We start from the raw sequence: 24,251 nt of genomic DNA on the forward strand, positions 1-24,251 counted from the left end.
AGGGGTTATGGGGAAAAGGCAAGAGAATGAGGTTAGGAGGGAGAGATCTGCCATGATTGAATGGCTGAGTAAACTTGATGGGCCGAATTGACCTAATTCTTCTTCTATCACTTATGACCTGCGTGTGTTTCCCCCGAGATCTTCCGTTTCCTCCCCCACTCAAAAAACGTGCAGGTTTGTAGGTAAATTGGCTTGATATAAGTGTAAATTGTCCCTAGTGTGTGTAGGATGGTGTTAGTGTGCGGGGATCGCTGGTCGGTGTGGATTCGGTGGGCTGAAGGGCCTGTTTCTGTGCTGTAGCTCTAAACTAAACTAAAATGGAGTCCCATCCCGAGTAGGCAGAACCTTCCCATTGAAACACTTACTAGTTACTTGAATCCCAGTAGATTACGACACCACGTATCTGATATTTGATTCGTTGTTGTCTCCGGAAGTGGCGGCGCTGGTGAACGGCTGCGGCTCGCCTGCAGTCCGTTTGTTTTTACTTTTTTTGTGTTGTTTTTTTCGTTTTGTCTAGCTAAGTTTTTGATTTTTAGGTTGTGTTTATGTGTGTGTGTGTGTGTGGGGGGGGGGGGGTTGAAACAGGGCTTGCTGTCTCTCCCTTCGGGGGAATGCAACTTTTTTGTCGTATCCCCCTTCTCTGCCTCCGTGTGCGCTGAGGCCTAATGGCGGAGCTGGCGACCTCGAGGCTCCGGAGGCAGAGCCTGTCAGGACTCGCCCTGGGCTCGCTCCCGTGAGGGCAGCCCGGCTCGGGGCTGGAACGGCGCTCCCGTGAGGGGCTGTGACGCTCCCGTGAGGGCGGCCCAGCCCGAGGGAAACGGCGCTCCCGTCGGGGCGGCCCAGCTAGAGGGTAACGGCGCTCTCGTCGGGGCGGCCCAGCCCGAGGGTGGAACGGTGCTCTGGTGGCTGAGACAGCATTCTGGCGGTGGTGACCCGAGTCCAGGGTTCGGCCGCAGGCCAGTGGACGACGTCGTCAGCGGCTGCGTCCGCTGGACTGGAGGGCGGCAGCTTCGACCACCCCGGGCCGCGGTGTTTGAACCGGACCATTCACGGGGTTCGGTGAGCCGCGGGACTGATTTTGCCATCGCCCGGTGGTTTATCGCCTCAGCGCAGAGGGAGAAGAGGAGGGAAGAGACTGCAGCCCTAAGGTTTTTACCTCCATCACAGTGAGGAGGTGCTTGATGGACTCACTGGTGGATGTTAATTTGTGTTTACTGTTGTTTATTATTGTATGTATGACTGCAGGTACGAAATTTCGTTCAGACTGAAAGGTCTGAATGACAATAAAGGAAATTCAATTCAATTCAGGTCACAACATCAAAATGAACGTGTAAAGCAAAGAACCGCAGATGCTGAAAATCTGAAATAAAAATGGAAGAAAATTCAAAAAACATTCAGCGGATTAGTCAGCATTTGTGGAGAAAGAAACAGTTCAGTTTCAGATCAGAGGCCCTTCACCAGAGTAGGAAACAACAACATAAACAAGTTGCTATTCAGTTGTAGAGAGGGGTTGTGGTGGATTGGTGGGACAAAGGGGATAATATCTCTGATGGAGCAAGAACAGATGAGGAAACGTAGTATTTGGAATCAGCAATTAGAATAAGATGATGGAACAAGGAACTGCAGACCAGACTTTACTAACAGAACAATAAAACGGACGTGGATGACATTAAACTCACCCAGAGACATTAAACTGTCCTCGCCAAAGCTCTTTGGTCCTCGCTGTCCCGCAGCCGGGGGGAGGGTCCGAGCGCGGGGTGCGGCGCAGGCGCACTGCCCGAGAGACCCGGGGGGGGGGGAGGGGAGGGGCGAACGCGCGCTGACGTTGATGTCTCCCCAAGCCTCGCCCACGGCGGCCGTAGCCCCTCCCCCTCAGCGGCGCGGCGGTGGGAAAGCGAGGATGGGGGAGACGGGAAACTCGCGACGGCTTTTGGCGCCTTTTCCAGCCGCGGGCTCGTGTTGTTCACGTGACCAGCGCTCTGGTTGGAGCCAAAGATCATAGAGGAGTTCCTCTATGATCTTTGGTTGGAGCCGCCGCTCACGTGAGGGGGGAGGGGCTATAAATAGCGGGAGAGGCGGCGAGTAGTTGAGGTGGAGTTTAGTCGTGGGGTGGAGTTTCGTCGTGGGGTGGAGTTTAGTCGTGGAGTGGAGTTTGGTCGTGGGGTGGAGTTTAGTTCAACTCTCTCCCCTCTTTTTTAGACACTTGCAGATATGGTTGAGTCTCCAAGTGACCAAATCTCCCTTTGTCCTGGACTTGGTCCACGTAAGGTAAGAGGGAGAGAGAGTTGGGGGTGGAAAGAGAAGGCGGGAGTTAGGGGGAGGAATAGAGAGGGGAAGAGATTGAGGGAAGGGAGATGTGGGCAGGGAAGAGGGGGGGGAGGGAAAGAAGATGGAAGAGGGGAGGGGTAGAGATGTGAACACGAGAGGGGGGATAGAGAGAGGGGGAGAGAGACATGGAGAATAGGGGTGAGGGGGGAGTGTGGGTTGGGAGAGGGAGAGGAGGGAGAAAGAAGGGAGGCAAGAGGGGGGAGAGAGGATGAAAGGGGAGAGGGGGAGAGTGTGAGAGAGCAGGCACTAACACACATTCAAACCTTTCCTTCGAAACTAAGGGTCACAAACCGGAGAGAGGGTAAATGAAGACAGGGGCATCTCTCCACCCCTCCCTCCCTCTCAAACTTTCCAAAACTCTCATATACTCATTCCCTCCCTTTGTCCCTCCCTCTCCCCCTCCCTCGCTCCCTCTTCCCCCCTCACTCCCTCGCTCCCTCAGTCCCTCCCTCTCCACCTTCCTCTGTCCCTCCCTCTCTCTATCCCTCCTTCATTCATTCATTCACTCTCTCTCCCTCCCACTCTCCGTCCCTGTCACCCTCTCTCCCTCTCGAGATACACAACTGCACATTAAAACTCTTTCTCTGTTTTATTTACTGTCCTTCAAAATAAAACAAAAGCGCTTGTAATACATTGTGGAAAACTCGATATTTTAATTCTGTTCTTCAAACATTTTAGTCGCGTTTAGTTCACAAATAGAACGCGGAAACAGGCCCTTCGGCCCACCGAGTCCGTGTCGACCAGCAATCCCCGCACACTAACACTATCCTACACACACTAGGGACAATTTACAATCTTTACCGAAGCCAATTTACCGACAAGCCTGCATGTCTTTGGAGTGTGGGAGGAAACCAGAGCACCCGGAGAAAACCCACGCAGGCCACGGGGAGAACGTGCAAACTCCACACAGACATCACCCGTAGTCAGGACCGAACCCAGGTCTCTGGCGCTGTGAGATAAGAACTCTGCCACTGAGTCACCCACAAGTGGGTGGGGGTGAAGGAGGGAAAAGGAGAGAGATGGAAGAAGGAAAGATGGAGGAGAGACGGTGGGAGGGATACGGAGAGACGGAGGGAGAAAGAAGGAGAGAGAGAGGACAGAGGGAGCACTGCACTGTCGTGAAGATGAACACTTCCTCATTTCTCCCTCCCTTTTCCTCTCTTTTTCATCCCCATCCCTCTCTCACTTCCCTCCCTCCATCTTTCCCTCCCACTCCCCACCCTCCCCTCAACCCAGTTGACAATTATTGGTTCATTCTAAATTTGCCGATATTTGGGGCAAATTCCCCTCTCATTCCTCCCGTACACATTCCTGTCCATAAAACCCAGCTAGTACTGGAGTCGTACAGCGTGGAAAGAGGCCCTTCAGCCCAACTTGCCCACACTGGCCAACATGCCCCATCTACACTAGTCCCACCTGCCCGCATTTAGGATTTGAGATCCTTCTCAAAATCCACCCTCTGTCCCCCTCTCTCTCCCCTCGCTCTCCCCCCCCATCTCTCCCTCTCTCTTTCTCTCCCTATCTCTCTCTCACCCTCTCCATCCTCTCTCTCCCCAACACAATACTATCTCACCCCCACCTCTCTCCCTCTCCTCTCTCTCTCACAATACTAACTCTCACGTCTTCTCCACTCCATAAAAGAGGGGGTTGAGAGAGAGAAAGAACGAATGAACGAGAGAGTGGAGGGAGAGAGAGAGAGAGAAGTAACTCAGGTTTCTAAGAAGCTGAAACCTCACCCATTCCCTTCTCTGCAGAGATGCTGCCTGTCTGGCTGAGTACTCCAGCACTTTACTATCAACTAGACTAAGTGGGACCCGTTGGATCCCAGCTTCACACGGGAGGGCTGGTCCCCCAATGCAATATTCCACCTCTCCACCAATTCGAATATTGCTGGCCAGTGGGTTGGGGGGGTGGGGGGTGCTCTCTGGAGCACCAGTATGTGTGTTGTAGGTCAAAGAGACTGGTTTCCAGAGGGCTAGTATGGACATTGTGGGCCGAATGGATTCTTGGGCTGGCAGCTCAGTTACTCTGGCCAGGCAGCTCAGTCATTCTGGCCAGGCAGCTCAGTCATTCTGGCCAGGCAGCTCAGTCTCTCTGGCCAGGCAGCTCAGTCACTCTGGCCAGGCAGCTCAGTCACTCTGGCCAGGCAGCTCAGTCATTCTGGCCAGGCAGCTCAGTCACTATGGCCAGGCAGCTCAGTCACTCTGGCCAGGCAGCTCAGTTACTCAGGCTGTTGTGCACTGAAGGGGCTGGTTTCTAGAGGGCTAGTATGGACATTGTGGACTGAATGGATTTTTGGACTTGCAGTTCAGTGAGTCATGGCTGGTGGGCTGTCAGTTCACTAAGTCATGGCTGGTGGGCTGGCACTTCAGTCACTTGGAGCTGGTGGGCTGGCAGTTCACTTACTCCTGGCTGGTGGGCTGGCAGCCCAGTCACTCATGGCTGGTGGCGGCAGTTCACTCAGTCACCCCTCCTTCCTTTACCCCCCCCCCCCCCACCTCTGCTCCATGCCATTCTACTCCCCCACACGCATTCAGGCCATCTCCCCTCAACCCGCCCCCCCCACATGCACACTTAGTGGCTCTCCGACAGTGCAGCCATTCCTGCCTATTAGGTTACTATTGTGATGAAGAACACGCAGGCTTGGCAAGTGGAAAAAGGATTTATTAATGTTTAAAATGTGAATGACTTAAAATATAACAACGATTTAAATGTTAAAGTTGAGATTTATTAAGTTATTTCTTGTTGTGTCTCTTGCTGTGTTCTCCTGCTCATTGCCTCTTGATAACACTTTGCTGTTGATATTAAAAAAATACAATTTTAATATAGAGAGATTAAGCAGTTAAATTTTAACAAAGAAAAGTCCAACCTCACAGCACTCCAAGCAGAGTGCTGGCAGGAAGTCCAACCTCACAGCACTCCAAGGGCAAATCCAATTTCACAACATTTCAAGCAGCGTGCGCACACATACACACACACACAGACACTCACACAGCCACACACACCCAAAGACACTCACACACATGCAGACAGACAGACACACAAAGACACACTCACACAGAAATACACACAAAGCACAAAGACACACACATTCACAAACACGTACACACACTCACACAGACACACACATACTCGGACACTCATGCAGACACACATACAGACACACAGACAGACACTCATACACAGAGACAGTCAAACACACACACGCATACACAGACACACACACATGCACAGACACACACACATGCACAGACACTCACACACTCATCCACAGACACTCACACTTACGCACGCACAGACAGACGCACGCACAGACAGACGCATGCACAGACACACGAACAGGCAGAGACACACGCACAGACACAAGCATACACTCACACACACACAAAGACACACACACACTCACCATATATTTAGCAGAAAACATTTTTGAATCCTCATACGGCTCCACTTTGGGCCTTCCGCAGTCGGCAACACTTCCACATTCAGCATGACCTCTGTACTCACCGGAAATGAGGCAATGAGCGTGACCTGTCCACTAAGCGGAAATCACGAAATGAGCGGGATTTTTGCAGTAAACACGGTCGGACCTAATAAAGCGTTTATTCCTTCCAGGGACAGCTGTTGCAAAAGGTACATTTCAAAAGCCACCTTTATTTCAAAAGCCACATTTCAAAAGCTACATTTATTTTAAAAGCCACATTTCAAAAGCTACATTTATTTCAAAAGCCACATTTCTTGCAAAAGTCACATTAATTTCAAAAGCCACATTTACTTCAAAAGCCACATTTACTTCAAAAGACACATTTCAAAAGCCACATTTCTTTCAAAAGCCACATTTCAAAAAGCACCTTTCTTTCAAAAGCCACGTTTCTTTCAAAAGCAACATTTCTTTCAAATGCCACATTTCTTTCAAAAGCCACGTTTATTTCAACAGCCACATTTATTTCCACAGCCACGTTTATTACAACAGCCATGTTTATTTCAACAGCCACACCTCAAAAGCTACAGTCGCTGGTCAGCGCAGTCTCGGTGGGCCGAAGGGCCTGCTGCCGCGCTGCATCTCTAATGTCTAAAAGACTGTAGTCTAAAGACCAAAGCGGGCCGGACTGATATGTGTAGGAAAGAACTGCAAATGCTGGTTTAAATTGAAGGTAGACACAAAATGCGGGAATAACTCACCCTACAGGAAGGGTCTCGACCTGAAACGTCACCAGCTGGCTTCTCTCCAGAGATGCTGCCTGTCCCGCTGAGTTACTCCAGCATTTTGTGTCTACCAGAGTGATGTGTATATGGGTGATATTATAGGGAGGGTTTGATCAGGCAAAAGTTACGCTGGATGCTGACGTCTGCAGCAGTGTAATTGCTGCACGAATAGCAGCTTCTAGTTTACAGTTGTCATCCATTGACATTCCGGACCGCAGCCGCCACCGCTCGCACAAAGCCGCTGCATGGAGGGATCCTGGGAGGGACGAGGGGGAACCTTTCTGCCCCCCGCATGTTTTGAGAGGTGGGGGACAATCCCCTCCCATGTTTTGTGAGCAAAACAGAAGCCTCTGAAGTCGAGTCGCAGCCGCAACCACAGTCACCGCAGCCTCCGAAGTCAGCAGCTCCGTGATGGTCCACAGTCTCTGCGACCGGCGCCCTCAAGGTCGATTCCAGTTGGAGGCCGCCAGCTCTTAGAATCTAGCAGCCCCGGGACTGGCTGTAGATCCCAGGTCAGCTCACCTGCCCCGGGACTGGCTGTAGTTCCCAGGTCAGCTCACCTGCCCCGGGACTGGCTGTAGTTCCCAGGTTGCGAAAACCAATTGAGAAAAAACCGTCTGCGGGCCAGAAGCTTTCGGGTTACGGGCCGGACCCGGCCGGTGATCCGTAGGTTGCCGACCCCGTCCTATATCTCAGGTCTCATTGTGACCCCCTCTCTCCATGTTTTAAGGAGATTACCGCCCCTGTGAAAGCAGCAATTCATTCACTCAAACGTTGTTTTTTCTGTTACAGCGCCGACAATCCAAGAACGATTGAGAAAACCAAGAATAACTCATGGTTTGGGAGGTGCGACATATTCCCGCTTGAGGAGCTGCCTCATAAATTGACAACGAGCAAGATATCGATGCATCATTAGTGATCGACCGATTGCCCGTGGGTTGTCGAGGCGACTCTTTGGTGTTTAAATGTTTATTGTACATGATTGCTTCACGTTGAGGATTGGGAGACCCGTTCACAGTCACTCGCAGCTTCGCCGTTATCGCTACTCCGGACATTGCCCCAGGCCGCTGTCCTACAGAGCATCCTGCCCACCCGTGTCCCAGAGTTAGAGCCCCGGTCGCCAACACACCCTATCACCCAGATACCTGCCCTACAGATCGAGAACGATCCTCAACCTCACCCGAGCGCTCCCGACCGCCTCTCCCCTCTATCCCAGACTGGGATCCACGATGCCGGCCACACTCTCGACTCCAGACACATGCCCACAGCTCCAGACACCGTGCCGGCGCCAGACCCCCTTGTCGGCCAGGTGAGACGTCTGGCGAACCCCGCGGCGTAGACGGAGGAATTGGGAGTAGGGGATGGAGTCCTTACAGGAAGCAGGGTGGGAAGAAGTGTAGACAGATAGCCATGGGAGTCAGTAGGTTTATAGTGGATGCCGGCCGGTCAGAAGTCTATCACCTGCGATGGAGATAGTGAGGTCAAGGAATGGTAGGGAAGTGTCGGAAATGGTCCAGATGTATTTCAGTGCCGGATGGAAGTTAGTGGTGAAGCGGATGAAGCCAGTCAGTTGTGTGCGGGTGCAGGAGGTGGCACCAAAGCAGTCGTCGATGTAGCGGAGGTAGAGGTCGGGGATGGGGCCCTGGTACGTATTGTACAAGGATTGTTCGACATACCCAATAAAGAGGCAGACATAGCTGGGGCCCATGCGTGTGCCTAGTCTGAAGAAGGGTTTTGTCCCGAAACGTTGCCTATTTCCTTTGCTCCATAGATGCTGCTGCACCGGCTGAGTTTCTCCAGCATTTTCACACAGAGGGTGGTGAGTGTATGGAATGAGCTGCCGGAGGCGGTAGTTGAGGCTGGGACTATCCCAATATTTAGGAAAATGTTAGACAGGTACATGGATAGGACAGCTTTGGAGGGATATGGGCCAAACGCGGGCAGGTGGTACTAGTGTAGATGGGGCACGTTGGTCAGTGTGGGCAAGTTGGGCCGAAGGGCCTGTTTCCACACTATATCACTCTATGACTCTCGGGAGTCTGGAATTGCCAAGTGTTTATTGAGTTCTGCAAATATTAGTAGGCCAGACATTCACTGACTTACAATATTGATTACTTTAATAAACTATTTACATGTGATTTACAGATGATAAAGCAGTAACAGACATTGCTGTGTGAATGAACAGTTTGAACAATGCTGCTGATGTCATCATCAAACCGCAGCAGGAGCTGGGGCCGCTGATGATGACGTCACATCTGGGATCCTGCAGGTCCAGCTGCAATTCCCCTGTCCCCCACTGGGGGCAGAACCGGATATCCGGCACCAGCAGCAGCGCCGCGTATCCGGGTCACATGACAGCAGGCAGGGCCGTCTCTGACATCACCGCCCGCCCAGCCCGGGAACCGTTGGGGTTTAAACCCGGAGCGTGGCCGTTTAAAGGGGAAGGCGGTCGTTTAAAGGGGAAGGCGGCCGTTTAAAGGGGAGGGCGGGGAATCGGCCAACAATATTCCGGTCCCCAGGGCGGTGACGTTCACACGAACACTATCAGTCCGGGTCTGGGTTCCTGCAGAGACCTCAGTTCCTTCTCCCTGGTCGGATTGAACTGATTCCCCGCCAGTCTGAAACAGAAGAGGAATGAAGAGGAAATAAACAGATTAAACAACAGTGTCAATAACTGGGACTGGGGTTAATATTTCAACAACATTTACACAACAAAATCACAGGAGAAGCCCGTGGATCCCCATTAAACATTAACACAAACACACACGATCCGCTCCAGACTAGGGAGGGTCAGTATTGAGGCGGCGGAGAGCAGGGACACATCGGTCTGTGAAGGAGTTGTCACTCAGGTTCAGCTCCGTCAGTGAGGTGTTTGTACTGCGGGCGGAGGCGAGATCCTCGACTCCAGATTCTGTGAGGCCGACATGTTGCAGCCTGGAGATGAGAGAGAGAGTGAGGGTGAGGGACACAGGAGACGGTGCAAATCCACAGTGTTCATCAGTGACACAATTACTGATCAGTGTCACACATCCAGTGACTGTAAACACAATCTCTCACAGTCTGGGACTTACTGCAGTCTCTGTATTTTACAGTCCGGGTTCCTCAGAGCTGCAGTCATCAGTTCCACTCTCCCAGGTCGTTGTTTCCCAGTCTAAGCACAAACAGACAGAGTAAGAAACAAACTGATACAAACTCCGGGGCTGATATAACTTCTCCAAACGGATATTTCTGGAAGCCCCTCAGCAAATGATTGAATAAAACTCTGTGGTTGTGGTGTTTGGTGACTTTCACCATTTATTCTTTCCCCGTTAACCGGGTAATGTTCCCCGTGCAGAGAACGGCGGCAAAACGCGGGACCCGGGGGAAGGGGGGGGGGGGGATGGAGTCGACCACCAGCGACCCTGGGGAGGAGGGGATTGCGTGGACCTCTGCCAACTCGGAGGAGGGTAAAATAGGAGGTTCAGTGTCGGGCCCATAGAAGGGGTGCTGGATGGAAGAACAAAATAGTGAAACAATTTTACAGTTCAGTGTTAGCATCAAACGGACATTTACCCCAAGCGCTGACACTTGTGCAGAGCCGGTCCCAGCCGCTGGAGACCTTCACACTGAATGCGGCAGTTCAACAGATCGAGGTGTTTGATTGTATCACAGGGCCTGATGACATGAGACAGGACGGCACAGTCAATCGGGGTCAGTCCCAGGTTGTTGAATGAAAGTGTTTCCACAGATCCCAATGTCTGCTGAGCCAGTGCAGGATTCAGAGATTCAAACAGGTAGCGCATTGTGTTCAGGAGGCTCCTTTGACCAGCTTCACTCTCTGTGTTTCCAGCCTGACGTTTAACCTCCTCCTTCACCCAGTCAATCACTCGGCAGGTTGTTTCATTAGGAAATGGACCCAGAAACTGCTCCAGGACACGAGCTGCCCGTGGGGAGGAGAGACCAGCGACAAAACGGAGGAATACTTCAAATCGCCCGTCTGTCGTGCTGTGAGCCTCAGACAGGAATTTCACGATATCCCGGGATTTACAGTCAGGCATTGTGTGAGTGTGGCTACAAACTCTTGGATGGTGAGGTGCGGGAAGGTGTACACCACGTTGAATCCTCTCTCTCCAAAAGTTCCATCAGAAACCCGGACAAGAACTGGGAAGGCTGCAGATTGTATTTGATCAAATCTCCATCCGTGAACACAATGTTCTTCTTGGTCACCCCAGTGAAGGCCATCTGACCAATCCTCAGTAACACCTCACGGAGGCTCTCAATCTCACGGCCGTGGTTTTTCAGGATGTTGTAAATAAAGTAGCAATATAGTTGGGTGATGGTCTTGGGAACTCGCTGCGGGTCCCGGTGTCTTTGTGTGAAGAAGGGGCCCAGTGTCAGGCCGAGGATCCAGCAATAGGAGGGGTTGTAGCTCATGGTGTACAGGATCTCGTTCTCGTTATGTGCAATGTGACAAATAAACCGTATTGTATTGTATTGTCATTCACATGTTTGAAAACAGCTGCTGCCACCGTCTGATCTTCAAAATACCTGGTGAAATATTCCTTCCGTTCCTCACCAACAAATCCCAGGATTTCAGCCAAGACATGATCTCTGCCTTTTCCAGTAAATGTAACGCAGTGGGGCGGGTGGTCACTAGCACTGAACACCCTGGGAGCAGCTTGTGCTGGATTAAACTGTACACAATGTCAGACACTTCACACCACCACTCGGGATCTGGGCACTGGTGCTTAGGTTCTGTATCTCTCCGACTGTCAACAAAATCGATTCTGCCCTTGAATTCATCCAAACCATCGAATATAAACAACAATCCCTCTGGGTTCTTCCAGACCTCTCCCAGGATATTCTTAAAGTTAGGATACTGTTCCAGAATCAGTTCCCTCAGGTTTACTCTGCAATTAATAGTGTTCAAATCCCGGAATTTGAAACTGAAGACAAACTGGAAGTGTTGGTATATTTTCCCCGTGGCCCAGTCATGAACAATCTTTTGCACCATTGTTGTTTTTCCGATTCCCGGGACTCCGGCGACTGATGCTGAACTCCCAGATCGGGATTTACTCCGGGTAAAGCTGCTCTGGAACAACTGATCAGTCCTGTTTTTTTTCCAGTTCTCTCCGGAGACATTTCCCTCTCCACTCTTCATGGTCCCGACCTCTTGCCAGCAGCTCATGTTCCACCAGTTTCCGATCTCGAACAGTGGAGATGATTGTGAGCTCAGCGTATCGATCAAGCAACTGCAAAACCTTAACCTTCTCCTTCATCAGGATCGTGTTCACGCTCAGTGTTTCAGTCTGTGCTCGCAGAGTCTCCTTGTGTTCCTGTTGAACATCTTGCACGGGAAAAGGCAGATAATGGACACAATGTTAGGTGGCTCAACTCAAAACTCAACTTTCATGATTAGAAGAGTGACCTCAATGCCCTTAAATTAAATCAATCTAATGATGGGGATGAAAGGAGGTGGGCAGGGTAGAGAGAGGGAGTGAAGAGAGAGAGAAACAGGGTTGCAGGGAAGTAAAGGAGGGACAGGGGAAGAAGTGCAAGAGTGATGTAGGGGAGGGGCGGTGGAGGGCAGTAGGAGTAGAAGGGGATTGGCACTGGGAGGTGAGAGTGGAGAGTCAAAAAGAGGGGAGATGGGGAAAATGAGGATTGTATTGTATTGTATTTTAATGACCACACAGCCAGGCTGGTGGAATTTGTTATCAGTACAGCTCGGTACAGGTTCCAACATTTCATCAAACATTAAACATATAACATAGGTATACATACAGACAGACACATTACATAATACATAAGGGCCATGCTTATTCTTATTCCTCACCGTACAGAGTTTAAAATGTTAATTGCAGTGGGAATGAAACTGTTTTTGAAGCGGTTTGTTTTGGAGGCAATTGTCCTGTAACGCCTCCCAGAGGGCAGTAGCTGAAAGGCATAGTGTGCAGGGTGAGTGGGATCAGAGATGATCTTGCGTGCTCTGTGTAGTGTCCGTTTGTGGTAAAGTGATTCAAGGGATGGTAGGGGTAAGCCAATAATTTTGGATGCTCTGTTGATGATGCGCTGTAATTTCTTCCGGAAGAGTGAGTTGAGACTGCCGAACCTGACTGTGATGGATGAAGTGAGGATGCTTTCGATGATGGCTGTATAGAAGCGGAGCATGAGATGAGACCTTACTCTGAACTTCCTGAGCTGTCGGAGATGGAAAAGTCTTTGCTGGGCTTTTCCATAGATGTGGTCTGCGTTTGTCCTCCATTTGAGGTTGTTGCTGATGTGGGTTCCAAGAAGTTTGAATGTGTCAGTGATGCAGATGCATTCACCTTTAATGAGCACAGGAGTTTTGGGGGATGGCTGGCGTCTTGGGTCGATGATGAGTTCATCATGAGGATGGGGTAGGGGAAGGTTAGAGTGATGGGGGAAGCATGATAGGGCGAAGGAGGGGGGAACGGAAGGTTGATGCTTCTCATTGAAGCGTGTGTTGAATGTTGAGTCCAGAAGGCTAGCGCTCATCTCACTGGAAGATGACGTGCTAATTCACGATTCATGCAGGGTTTGTTTGGGGGACCAAAGTCAGATGGGACAGGGTGTGACTGAGATGGAGAACTAACAGGCCAGTCAATTGTTCAGAGTTGCCCTTGAAAACGGAACGCAGCTTCACGTGGAGACACATTTAGAGTCGCTGCTCTTTGGAAGAGAAGTGGAGAAAGGGCAGATGCTCATGGGGAAGTGACATTAAACATGGAATGGCTGCTGGAGATGGAAGGCAGTCAAGAAGGAAGCAATCCATTCGAAAGGCTGAAAGTGGAGGACAACATTTTGTATCTGATGGTAGAATTTGTTGCGAGTTGTCAAAAAATGTGAAAAACATCTTTTTTTGTAGAAAATGTACATCCCTTTTTCAGAAAATATAGGGATTTCGACAGCTGACGCTGTTCCCCGGGCAATCAGCAAATGGGCAATTCGAGCTAACAAGGCAATTATTTAGAATATAGAAAGAAGGATTTACAGTAGCTAGTTTACAAAAAAGACAAAGTTCTGTAGTAACTCTGCAGGTCTACCAGCATTTCTGAAGTACGTGGATAATGAACATTTCATGTCAGGATGCTTCTTAAGACTTCTTGTGCAAAATCTATGTTAGGTGAAAAGGATGGTAGGGTGAATGTTCAAAAAGGAAATTGGACAGGAGAAGGATTTTATTAAAAATGTGTACATAAACACGACAAAATTTAATCAGGAATGGATACTTGGAATGAAAAGTGAAATCTCTACCGAAATGGGAAAAATCTCGGCGTTTCTGCTTCTGGTGTTGGCGTAGCAACAAATTAAAGGCTGGCACCCACAAGTCAGGCAGAAACACACACACACACACACAGTTTTAATATTATATAGATGTTTCTATGAGATCCCCCTCATCCTTCTAAACTCCAGTGAATACATGCCTAGTCTTTTCAATCTTTCCTCATATGACAGTCCCGCCGTAGAAACAGAGAAAATAGGTGCAGGAGGTCGGAATCCATGTTCTCAATGTCTACAGCTCTGCGATCATCGACCTTTTTGCTCACATCTTCAAAAAACTCAATCAGATTCATAGAAACATAGAAAATAGGTGCAGGAGTAGGCCATTCGGCCCTTCGAGCCTACACCGCCATTCAATATGATCATGGCTGATCATCCAACGCAGTATCTTGTACCTGCTTTCCCTCCACACCCCCTGATCCCTTTAGCCACAAGGGCCACATCTAACTCCCTCTTAAATATAGCCAATGAACTGGCCTCAACTACATTCGGTGGCAGTGAATTCCAGAGATTCAAAACTTTCTGTGTAAAAGATGTTTTTCTCATCTCAGTCCTAAAAGATTTCACCTTTATCCTTAAACTGTGGCCCCTTGTTCTGGACATCCCCAACATCGGGAACAATCATCCTGCATCTAGCCTGTCCAACCCCTTAAGTATTTTGTAGGTTTCTATAAGATCCCCTCAATCTTCTAAATTCCAGCGAATACAAGCCGAGTCTATCGAATCTTTCTTCATATGAAAGTCCTGACATCCCAGGAATCAGTCTGGTGAATTTTCTCTGTACTCCCTCTATGGCAAGAATGTCCTTCCTCAGATTAGGAGACAAAAACTGTACGTAATACTCCAGGTGTGGTCTCACCAAGACCCTGTGCAACTGCAGTGGAACCTCCCTGCTCCTATACTTAAATCCTTTTACTATGAATGCTAACATACCATTCACTTTCTTCACTGCCTGCTGCACCTGCATGCCTACTTCCAATGACTGGTGTACCATGACACCCAGATCTCGTTGCATCTCCCCTTTTCCTAATCGGCCACCTTCCAGGTAATTAGTCTACTTTCCTGTTTTGCCACCAAAGTGGATAACCTCACATTTATCCAAATTATACTGCATCTGCCATGCATTTGCCCCCTCACCCTGCCTATCCAAGTCATCTTGCAGCCTCCTAGCATCCTCCTCACAGCTAACACTGCCCCCCCCAGCTTCATGTCATCCGCAAACGTGGAGATGTTGCATTCAATTCCCTCGTCCAAATCATTAATATATATTGTAAATAGCTGGGGTCCCAGCACTGAGCCTTGCGGTACCCCACTAGTCACTGCCTGCCATTCTGAAAAGGATCAATTAACTCCTACTCTTTGTTTCCTGTCTGCAAGCCAGTTCTCTATCCACATCAATACTGAACTCCCAATACCTTGTGCTTTAAGTTAGTATACTAATCACTTATGTGGGACCTTGTCGAAAGCCTTCTGAAAGTCCAGATATAACTCATCCACTGGTTCTCCGTGATCCACTCTACCAGTTACATCCTCGAAAAATTCTATAAGATTCGACAGACATGATTTACCTTTCATAAATCCATGCTGACTTTGTCCAATGATTTCACCACTTTCCAAATGTGCTGCTATCCCATCATTAATAACTGACTCTAGCAGTTTCCCCACTACCGATGTTAGATTAACTGGTCTGTAATTCCCCGTTTTCTCTCTCCCTCCCTTATAAAAAGTGGGGTTACATTAGCTACCCTCCAATCCTCAGGAACTACTCCAGAATCTAAAGAGTTTTGAAAAATTATCACTAATGCATCCACTATTTCTGCAGCAACTTCTTTAAGTACTCTGGGATGCAGCCTATCTGGCCCTGGGGATTTATCGGCCTTTAATCCATTCAATTTACCTGACACCACTTCCCAGCTAACCTGGATTTCACTCAGTTCCTCCATTTCATTTGACCCCCGGTCCCCTGCTATTTCCGGCAGATTATTTATGTCTTCGTTAGTGAAGACAGAACCAAAGTAATTATTCAATTGTAGGTACACAAAAATGCTGCAGAAACTCAGCAGATGCAGCAGCATCTATGGAGCAAAGGAAATAGGTAACGTTTCGGGCCAAAACCCTTCTTCAGACTTCAATTATTCAATTGGTCTGCCATGTCTTTGTTCCCCATGACCAATTCACCTGTTTCTGACTGCAAGGGACCTACATTTGTTTTAACTAATAAGGGAAACGAGAGATATAGACGATGATGTGGAGAGATAAAGAACAATGAATGAAAGATTTTCATAAAAGTGACAATGGTAAAGGAAACAGGCCATTGTTAGCTGTTTGTTGGGTGCAAACGAGAAGCTGGTGCAACTAGCTTGAGACAGGTATAGCGAGAAAGGGAATGCCGGGACTACCTGAAGTGAGAGAAATCAATATTCCTACCACTGGGCTGTAAGCTGCCCAAGCAAAATATAAGATGCTATTCCTCCAATTTACGTTTAGCATCACTCTGATAATGGAGGAGACCGAGGACAGAAAGGTCTGTGTGGTTATGGGAAGGAGAATTAAAGTGTCCAGCAACCGGGAGATCAGGTATGTTCAGGCGGGCTGAGTGAAGGTTTACCGTAAAACGATCGCCCGGTCTGCGTTTGATCTCTCTGATGTATAAGAGTCCACATCTTGAACAACGGATACAGTAGATGAGGTTGGAGGAGAACCCGTTTCTGACTGCAAAGGACCTACATTTGTTTTAACTAATCTTTTTCTCTTCACATATCTATAAAAACTTTCGCAGTCAGTTTTTATGTTCCCTGCCAGTTTTCTTTCATAATCTATTTTCCCTTTCCTAATTAAGACCTTTGTCCTCCTCTGCTGAACTCTGAATTTCTCCCAGTCCTCTGGTAGGCTGCTTTTTCTGGCTAATTTATATGCTTCATCTTTTGTTTTAATACTATTCCTGATTTCCCTTGTTATCCACGGAGGCACTACCTTCCCTGATTTATTCTTTTGCCAAGCTGGGATGAACAAATGTTGTAGTTCATCCATGCAGCATTTAAATGCCTTCCATTGCATATCCACCGTCAACCCTTTAAGAATCAATTGCCAGTCTATCTTGGCCAATTCACTTCTCATACCCTCAAAGTTACCTTTCTTTAAGTTCAGAACCTTTGTTTCTGAATTAATTATGTCACTCTCCATCCTAATGAAGAATTCAACCATATTATGGTCACTCTTGCCCAAGGGGCCACGCACAACAAGACTGCTAACTAAACCTTCCTCATTTCTCAATACAAAGTCGAGAATAGCCTGCTCTCTCGTTGGTTCCTCTACATGTTGGTTTAGAAAACTATCCGCATACGTTCCAAGAAATCCTCTTCCTCAGCACCCCTGCCAATTTGATTCACCCAATGTATATGTAGATTGAAGTCACCCATTATAACTGTTTTACCTTTGTTGCATGCATTTCTAATTTCCTGTTTGATGCCATCCCCAACTCCACTACTACTGTTAGGTGGCCTGTACACAACTCCCACTAACGTTTTCTGCCCCTTAGTGTTTCGCAGCTCTACCCATATCGATTCCACATCCTCCAAGCTAATGTCCTTCTTTTCTATTGCGTTAACCTCTTCTCTTACCAGCAACGATACACCACCTCCTTTTCCTTTCTGTCTATCCTTCCTGAATATTGAATTTCCCTGGATGTTCAGCTCCCAGCCTTGGTCACCCTGGAGCCATGTCTCAGTGATCCCAACTATATCATAGTCATTAATAGCTATCTGCACATTCAACTCATCCACCTTATTACAAATGCTCCTTGTATTGAGACACAAAGCCTTCAGGCTTGTTTTTACAACACTCTTACCCCTTATACAATATGCTGAAAAATTGCCGTTTTTGATTTTTGCCCTGGATTTGTCTGCCTGCCACTTTTACTTTTCACCTTGTTATCTATTGCTTCTACCCTCATTTTACACCCCTTTGTCTCTCTGCTCACACATTGAAGAAACCCACCACCTCTTATTCTCTGTTTATTATCTTTTTCTTCTTACCCCCCAAATGACGGTCTGAGTGCTTCCCTTCTCTGCCTCCTGCCTCACGCACAGTCTACTAGCTATCTCTATTTGAGCCCCTCCCCCCAACCGTTCTAGTTTAAAGTCTTCCCAGTAGCCTTTGCAAATCTCCCCGCGAGGATATTGGTCCCCCTTGGGTTCAAGTGCAACCCGTCCTTTTTGTACAGGTCACACATTCCCCAAAAGGGGTTCCAATGATCCAGAAACTTGAATCCCTGCCCACTGCACCAGTCCTTCAGCCACGCATTTATCCTCCACCTCGCTCCATTCCTACTCTCATTGTCGCGTGGCACAGGCAGTAATCCTGAGATTGTTACCTTTGCGGTCCCAGTCCTTAACTCTCTTTCTAACTCCCTAAATTCTCCTTTCATGACCTCTTCTCGTTTTCTACCTATGTCATTGGTACCTATATGTACCACGACCTCGGGCTTCTCTCCCTCCCATTTCAGGATATCTTGAACACATTCAGACACATCCCAGACCCTGGCACCAGGGAAGCAAACTACCATCCGGGTCTCCAGACTACGTCCACAGAATCGCCTGTCTGACCCCCTAACTATAGAGTTCCCTAGTACTACTGCCCTCCTTTTCTTTTCCTTACCCTTCTGAGCAACAGGGCCGGTCTCTGTGCCGGAGGCCCGGCCGCTGTCGCTACCCCCAGGTAGGCTGTCTCCCCCCCCCCAACAGTACTCAAACAGGAGTACTTATTGCCAAGGTGTACAGCCACCGGGGTACTCTCTAGTCCCTGCCTCTGCCCCTCCTAACTGTGACCCACTTGTCTGTCTCCCGTGGTCTTGGAGTGACCACCTCTCTGTAACTCCTCTCTATGACCTCCTCACTCTCCCTGACCAGACGGAGGTCATCGAGCTGCTGCTCCAGGTTCCTAATATGGTCCCTTAGGAGCCCCATCTCGACGCACCTGGCGCAGATGTGGACATCTGGAAGGCTATCAGATTCCATGATCTCCCACATCTGACATCCAGAACAGTAAACTGCCCTGGCCGTCATACCCCCCCCTTATCCTGGCTACAATAGAAAGTACAATACAATACAAAGTACAACCTGCTGGAAGAAATCAGCAGGGATTTGACTCCCAATCAGCTGTTTCCTCGAGTCCGCTTCCACCAAACAGCGGCTTCCTCAAGCCCACTTGTTTTCAACTGTGAAATGCTAACGGAATGTTACAGATTTGGGTTCCTCCCTCACCAACGTTTGTGTGGAAACAAGCCCCTCGATCAGGTAATATACTCACTGCTCGGATGCTGCTCCTCCCTCACCAATGGTTCCTGGAGTTCACGACATTGATCCCAGGGATCAATCTCGTGATCCTACGCTGCACTGCCTCAATCACAAGGATGTCCTTCCTCAAATTAGGAGACCAAAACTATACACAATACTCCAGACGTGGTCTCACCAGGGCCCTAAACAACTGCAGAAGAACCTCTCTACTCCCATACTGAAATCCTCTTGTTATGAAGGCCAACATTCCATTAGCTTTCTTCACTGCCTGCTGTACCTGTAAGCCAACTTTTAGTGACCGGTGTACAAGGGCACCCAGGTCTCGCTGTACCTCCCCCTTACCTAACCTAACACCGTTGAGATAATTATCTGTCCCCTTGTTTTTACCGCCAAAGTGGATAACCTCACATTTATCTATATTATACTGCATCTGCCAGGCATCTGCCCACTCACTCAACCTGTCCAGGTCACCCTGCAACCTCTTAACATCCTCTTCACAGTTCACACTGCCACCCAGCTTTGTGTCATCTGCAAACTTGCTAGTATTGCTCCTAATTCCCTCTTGCAGATCATTAATATATATGGTAAACAGTTGCGGCCCTAACACCAAGCCTTGCGGCACTCCACTCGCCGATGCCTGCCATTCGTTACATGCATATGTTATATTTGTTATATGCAGTTCGCATACCGTCCGAACAGATCCACGGACGATGCGGTCTCCCAGGTTCTGCACACCGCTCTCTCCCATCTAGACAGCCAGAAGGGGGGCTACGTGAGGATGCTGTTCATAGACTACAGTGCAGCCTTCAACACGATAGTGCCCACCAGACTGGCCTGGAAGCTACTGGAATTGGGGCTCAACACCTCCCTGTGTGCCTGGGTTCTGGACTTTCTCACCGCCAGGCCCCAGGTAGTCAAGATGGGAGGGAATACATCGAAGTCTCTCACCCTGAGCACAGGATCGCCCCAGGGTTGCGTCCTCAGCCCCCTATTGTATTCCCTGTACACACATGACTGTGTGGCTAGGTTCAGCTCCAACTCAATAATTAATTTTGCTGATGACACTGTGGTGGTGGGCCTGATCTCAGACAACGATGAGAAGGCCTACCGGGAGGAGGTGGCTGGTCTGGCTCTCTGGTGCCAGGATAACAGCCTCCTCTTGAACATCAAAAAAAACTAAGGAGCTGATCATGGACTTTAGGAGGGCACATCATCCGAGGACGTACACTCCATTGAGGATAAATGGGGATCCTGTGGATAGGGTGAACTGTTTTAAATATCTTGGAGTCCACATCTCCGAGGATATGACATGGGTATCACACACCTCTGCACTCGTGAGTAAGGCAAGGCAGCGCCTTTACCACCTCAGGCAATTGAGGAAATTCAGAGTGTCTTCGAGGATCCTCCAGTGCTTCTACGCAGCGGCTGTGGAAAGCATCTTGTCCGGGAATATTACCATCTGGTTTGGGAATTGCTCTGCCCAGGACAAGAAGGCTCTGCAGAGAGTAGTGCGTTTGGCCGAACGCACTATGGAAACTTCACTCGCCCCCCTGCAGGAACTATACATCAGGAGGTGCAACTCCAGAGCCAACAATATCATGAGAGACCCCTTCCACCCATGCAACGGACTGTTCCAGCTGCTACGGTCAGGCAAACGCCTCCGTTGCCATGCGGTGAGAACGGAGAGGTTGAGAAGGAGTTTCTTCCCAGAGGCCATTCGGACTGTAAACGCCTATCTCACCAGGGACTAACTCTACTGAACGTTCTTCCTTCCATTATTTATTATGTAAAATAATATGTGTGGTTATGATTGTGTTTATAGTTTGTTGGTTGTTTGTCTTTTTGCACATAGTCCGCGAGCATTGCCACTTTTCATTTCACTGTACATCTCGTATGTGTATGTTACAAATAAACTTGACTTGACTTGACATTCTGAAAAGGACCCGTTCACTCCTACTCTTTGCTTCCGGCCTGCCAACCAATTTTCTAGCCATGTCAACACCATACCCCCAATACTATGTGCTCTAATTTTAGTCAGCAGTCTCCCATGCGGGACCTTATTAAAGGCTTTCTGAAAGTCTAGATACACTACATCCACTTTATCCCCTTTATCCATTTTACCTGTCACATCCTCAAAAAATTCCAGAGGATTAGTCAAGCATGATTTCCCTTTCATAAAACCATGTTGACTTGGACTAATCCTTTTACTGCTATCCAAATGCCCCATTATTACCTCTTTAATAATTGATTCCAGCATCTTTCCCTTTACCGGTCATGCTAACTGGTCTGTAATTCCCCGTTTTCTCTCTCGCTTCTTTCTTGAAAAGTGGGATAATATTAGCTATCCTCCAATCCACAGGGACTGATCCTGAATCTATTGAACATTGGAAAATAATCACCAATGCATCCACTATTTCTAGAGCCATCTCTCTGAGGACCTTGGGATGCAATCCATCAGGCCCAGGGGATTTATCATCCTTCAGTCCCATTAGCCTACCCAATACTATTTCTCGCCTAATGAACATTTCTTTCAGTTCCTCTACCCCCTTAGATCCTCTGTCCTCCAGTACATCTGGGAGATTGTTTGTGTCTTCCTTAGTGAAGTACCTATTCAACTCTTCTGCCATTTCCTTGTTGCCCATAATAATTTCACCCGTGTCTGCCTTCAAGGAACCCACATTTGACTTGACTACTCTTTTTTCCTTAATATGGATTATGCCCCAAAATTCCTGCCATTGCTGTTCCACCGTCATTCCTGCTAGGATCCCTTTCCAGTCTACCTTGGCCAGCTCCCCTCTCATGCCTTCATAGTCCCCTTTGTTCAACTGCGTCACTGCCACTTACGATTTAACGTTCTCCTTCTCAAATTGCAGATTAAAACTAATCATATTATGATCACTACCTCCAAGCAGTTCCTTTACCTCGCGTTCTCTTATCATATCTGGTTCATTGGACAACACTAAATCCAGAATTGTCTTTTCTCTGGTCAGCTCCATTACAAGCTGCTCTAAGAATCCATCTCGGAGGCACTCTACAAACACTCTTTATTGGGGTCCTGAACCAACCTGATCTTCCCAGTCTACCTGCATATTGAAATCCCCCATCACCTACTTAGCTAAACATGTCCTGCTGCAAGATTCAGTTTTGCAATCTGTGCCATACTTTCCTTGTCCCAGTTTTTCTGCATTATACATGCTGATATACACTTTGTTACTATGGAGTTATGTTTTCCATCACATTCAGTCATAATGAACCCATCCAAACTTCTGAGTCCGTGGACAGACCTGCACGTGGATCCGTTTGACCGGCAACATGTGCCCACCGCCGCATGTCCACTTCCCGCCCACAACTCCACATTTAATTAACTGCACTATCCGTTGAAGATATCTCTAAACCTCCACATCCCAGCCCCACAATTCTCTGTACCTCGACACTAATTCCAGGTTTTTGCCTTTCTCCAGTTTGCATGACCCACCACACATGTGTACACATGTCAGTTATTGAGGGCAGAGATCAGGATTTTGTCACCAACTCTGAAACCTGATGCACATCCCAGAAATGTGCTTTATGTATTGATGTATATTTTATGTATTTCTGGGTGAAGTAATTACCTGATATCTCCTTCCTTCATTTGGTCCCTGACCCCAACCACTTTACCGATGGTGGAGGGATCGCAGGCGCAGGTCTCAGAGCAATGTGACCCCTCTGATCAAGTTCCCAACTCTCTGCTTCTTTCCAATGTTGTCTGCTGAAACCAGTCTCATCACCAGATCCTTCGATTCACCAGCTAATTAATATTTGCAATCACAGTCCCAACATATATCTGATCAATCCCCTGTGGTACATTTTGAAGGGAAAGGAACCTCAGGAAAGTGGAGTTTTTTAAAAAGGTGTACTGACAAGAGACCAGGGCACGCATGTTTCTGTTAGTGTGAAGGGCAAGGCAGATGAGCATAAGGAAGCTTGGATGACAAGGACTCTCAGGCTCTGGTCAAGAGTAAGAAGGAAGCATGGAGCAGGTATAAGCAGCTGGGATCAAATCTATCCCTGGAGGAATTTCAGGAATTGAGGAGCAAGCTAAAAATGGAGATCAGGAGAGTATAAAGTGGACAGGGAATAGCGCTTGCAGATAGCATTAAGACTTATCCCAAGAGACTATTTAGGTACCTAAAGGGAAAAGGGGCAACCAGAGAGAGAATAGAACCCCTCAGGAATCAATCTCTGTGGGGAGAGACAGGAGATGGGCAAGGTCCTCAACGAGTATTTCTCCTCTTCTGTTACCATGAAGGACAAGAGGAGTGGTGAACGGAGCAGTTAATCAAAGTGCTTGATAAACGTCAGTATAATGGTCCAAGGGTTGCTGGAGCTCCAGACACGCATGAAGGTAGACAAATCTTCCAGGCCTGATTTAAATAGTAGGCTAGAGGGGAAATTGCAAGTGCTCTGGCTGAGATTTATAGGTCTTTATTAAATACAGATGAGGTGCCAATGATAATATTGGGCATTTTAATGTCTGACAAAATAGAGGATTTTTGCATTTGCATCTGCTTGGCACCTTTTTGCAAAGGCTGCAAGGACCATGACTCCAGAATGTCTGTGGCTTGGGAGGAAGTAAAGTACAGGGTGATGTCCAGATGTCCTTTAATTAATAATATGTATGAGGGTTTTGCAGAAGGAGTTGGGTCCTGTTGCAAATGCATGATCAGGATTGGTTGGGGAATGGTGGGTTATAATACTATGGTTCATTATGTTGCATGGTCTTTGCACTGCTATTTGTGATTGGTCAAGGAGAGGGGCCTTGCCCAAATTGTTTACGTTACATGGTAAAATGTTTCTTTACTTAAGGGAACTGTCTTCCATTAAGAACTTTCTCTAGAAACAATGTAATGGGATATTATGTGATTGTGTGAGGGAACTGTCAATTAATGTATTGTATGATATTTATTTATGAATGGCTTGTAGGGGTTGCTTCCCCCCCCCCCCCCCATGTATTTCGCGCCACGGGTTCGATACAGTATATAAGAGGGGAGAGCACATGAGAGTGTGTTGATCGTCTGTGGTAGCACTTGGGACTCTGCTGACCATATGGAGGAGTCTATTCGCACGAGGCTGAAGGGTTTGGACGAGTAGACAAGGATC

General features: G+C 48.2%; 1 protein-coding gene and 1 long non-coding RNA gene across 2 annotated transcripts in view; both read right to left on the reverse strand.

The window, feature by feature from the left end:
- Window positions 1-24,251, reverse strand: part of LOC116967569 (NACHT, LRR and PYD domains-containing protein 3-like) — a 128,160-nt gene that overhangs the window by 65,471 nt on the left and 38,438 nt on the right. The window lies entirely within an intron of this gene.
- LOC116967643 lies at window positions 8,655-9,640 on the reverse strand. Its single transcript, XR_004410291.1, has 3 exons — window positions 9,606-9,640; window positions 9,300-9,468; window positions 8,655-9,152 (listed from the first exon to the last, which is right to left on the reverse strand). It is a non-coding gene; the product is annotated as an uncharacterized LOC116967643 (long non-coding RNA).

Source organism: Amblyraja radiata, chromosome 40, assembly GCF_010909765.2.
Source record: "Amblyraja radiata isolate CabotCenter1 chromosome 40, sAmbRad1.1.pri, whole genome shotgun sequence".
Classification (NCBI taxonomy): domain Eukaryota; kingdom Metazoa; phylum Chordata; class Chondrichthyes; order Rajiformes; family Rajidae; genus Amblyraja; species Amblyraja radiata.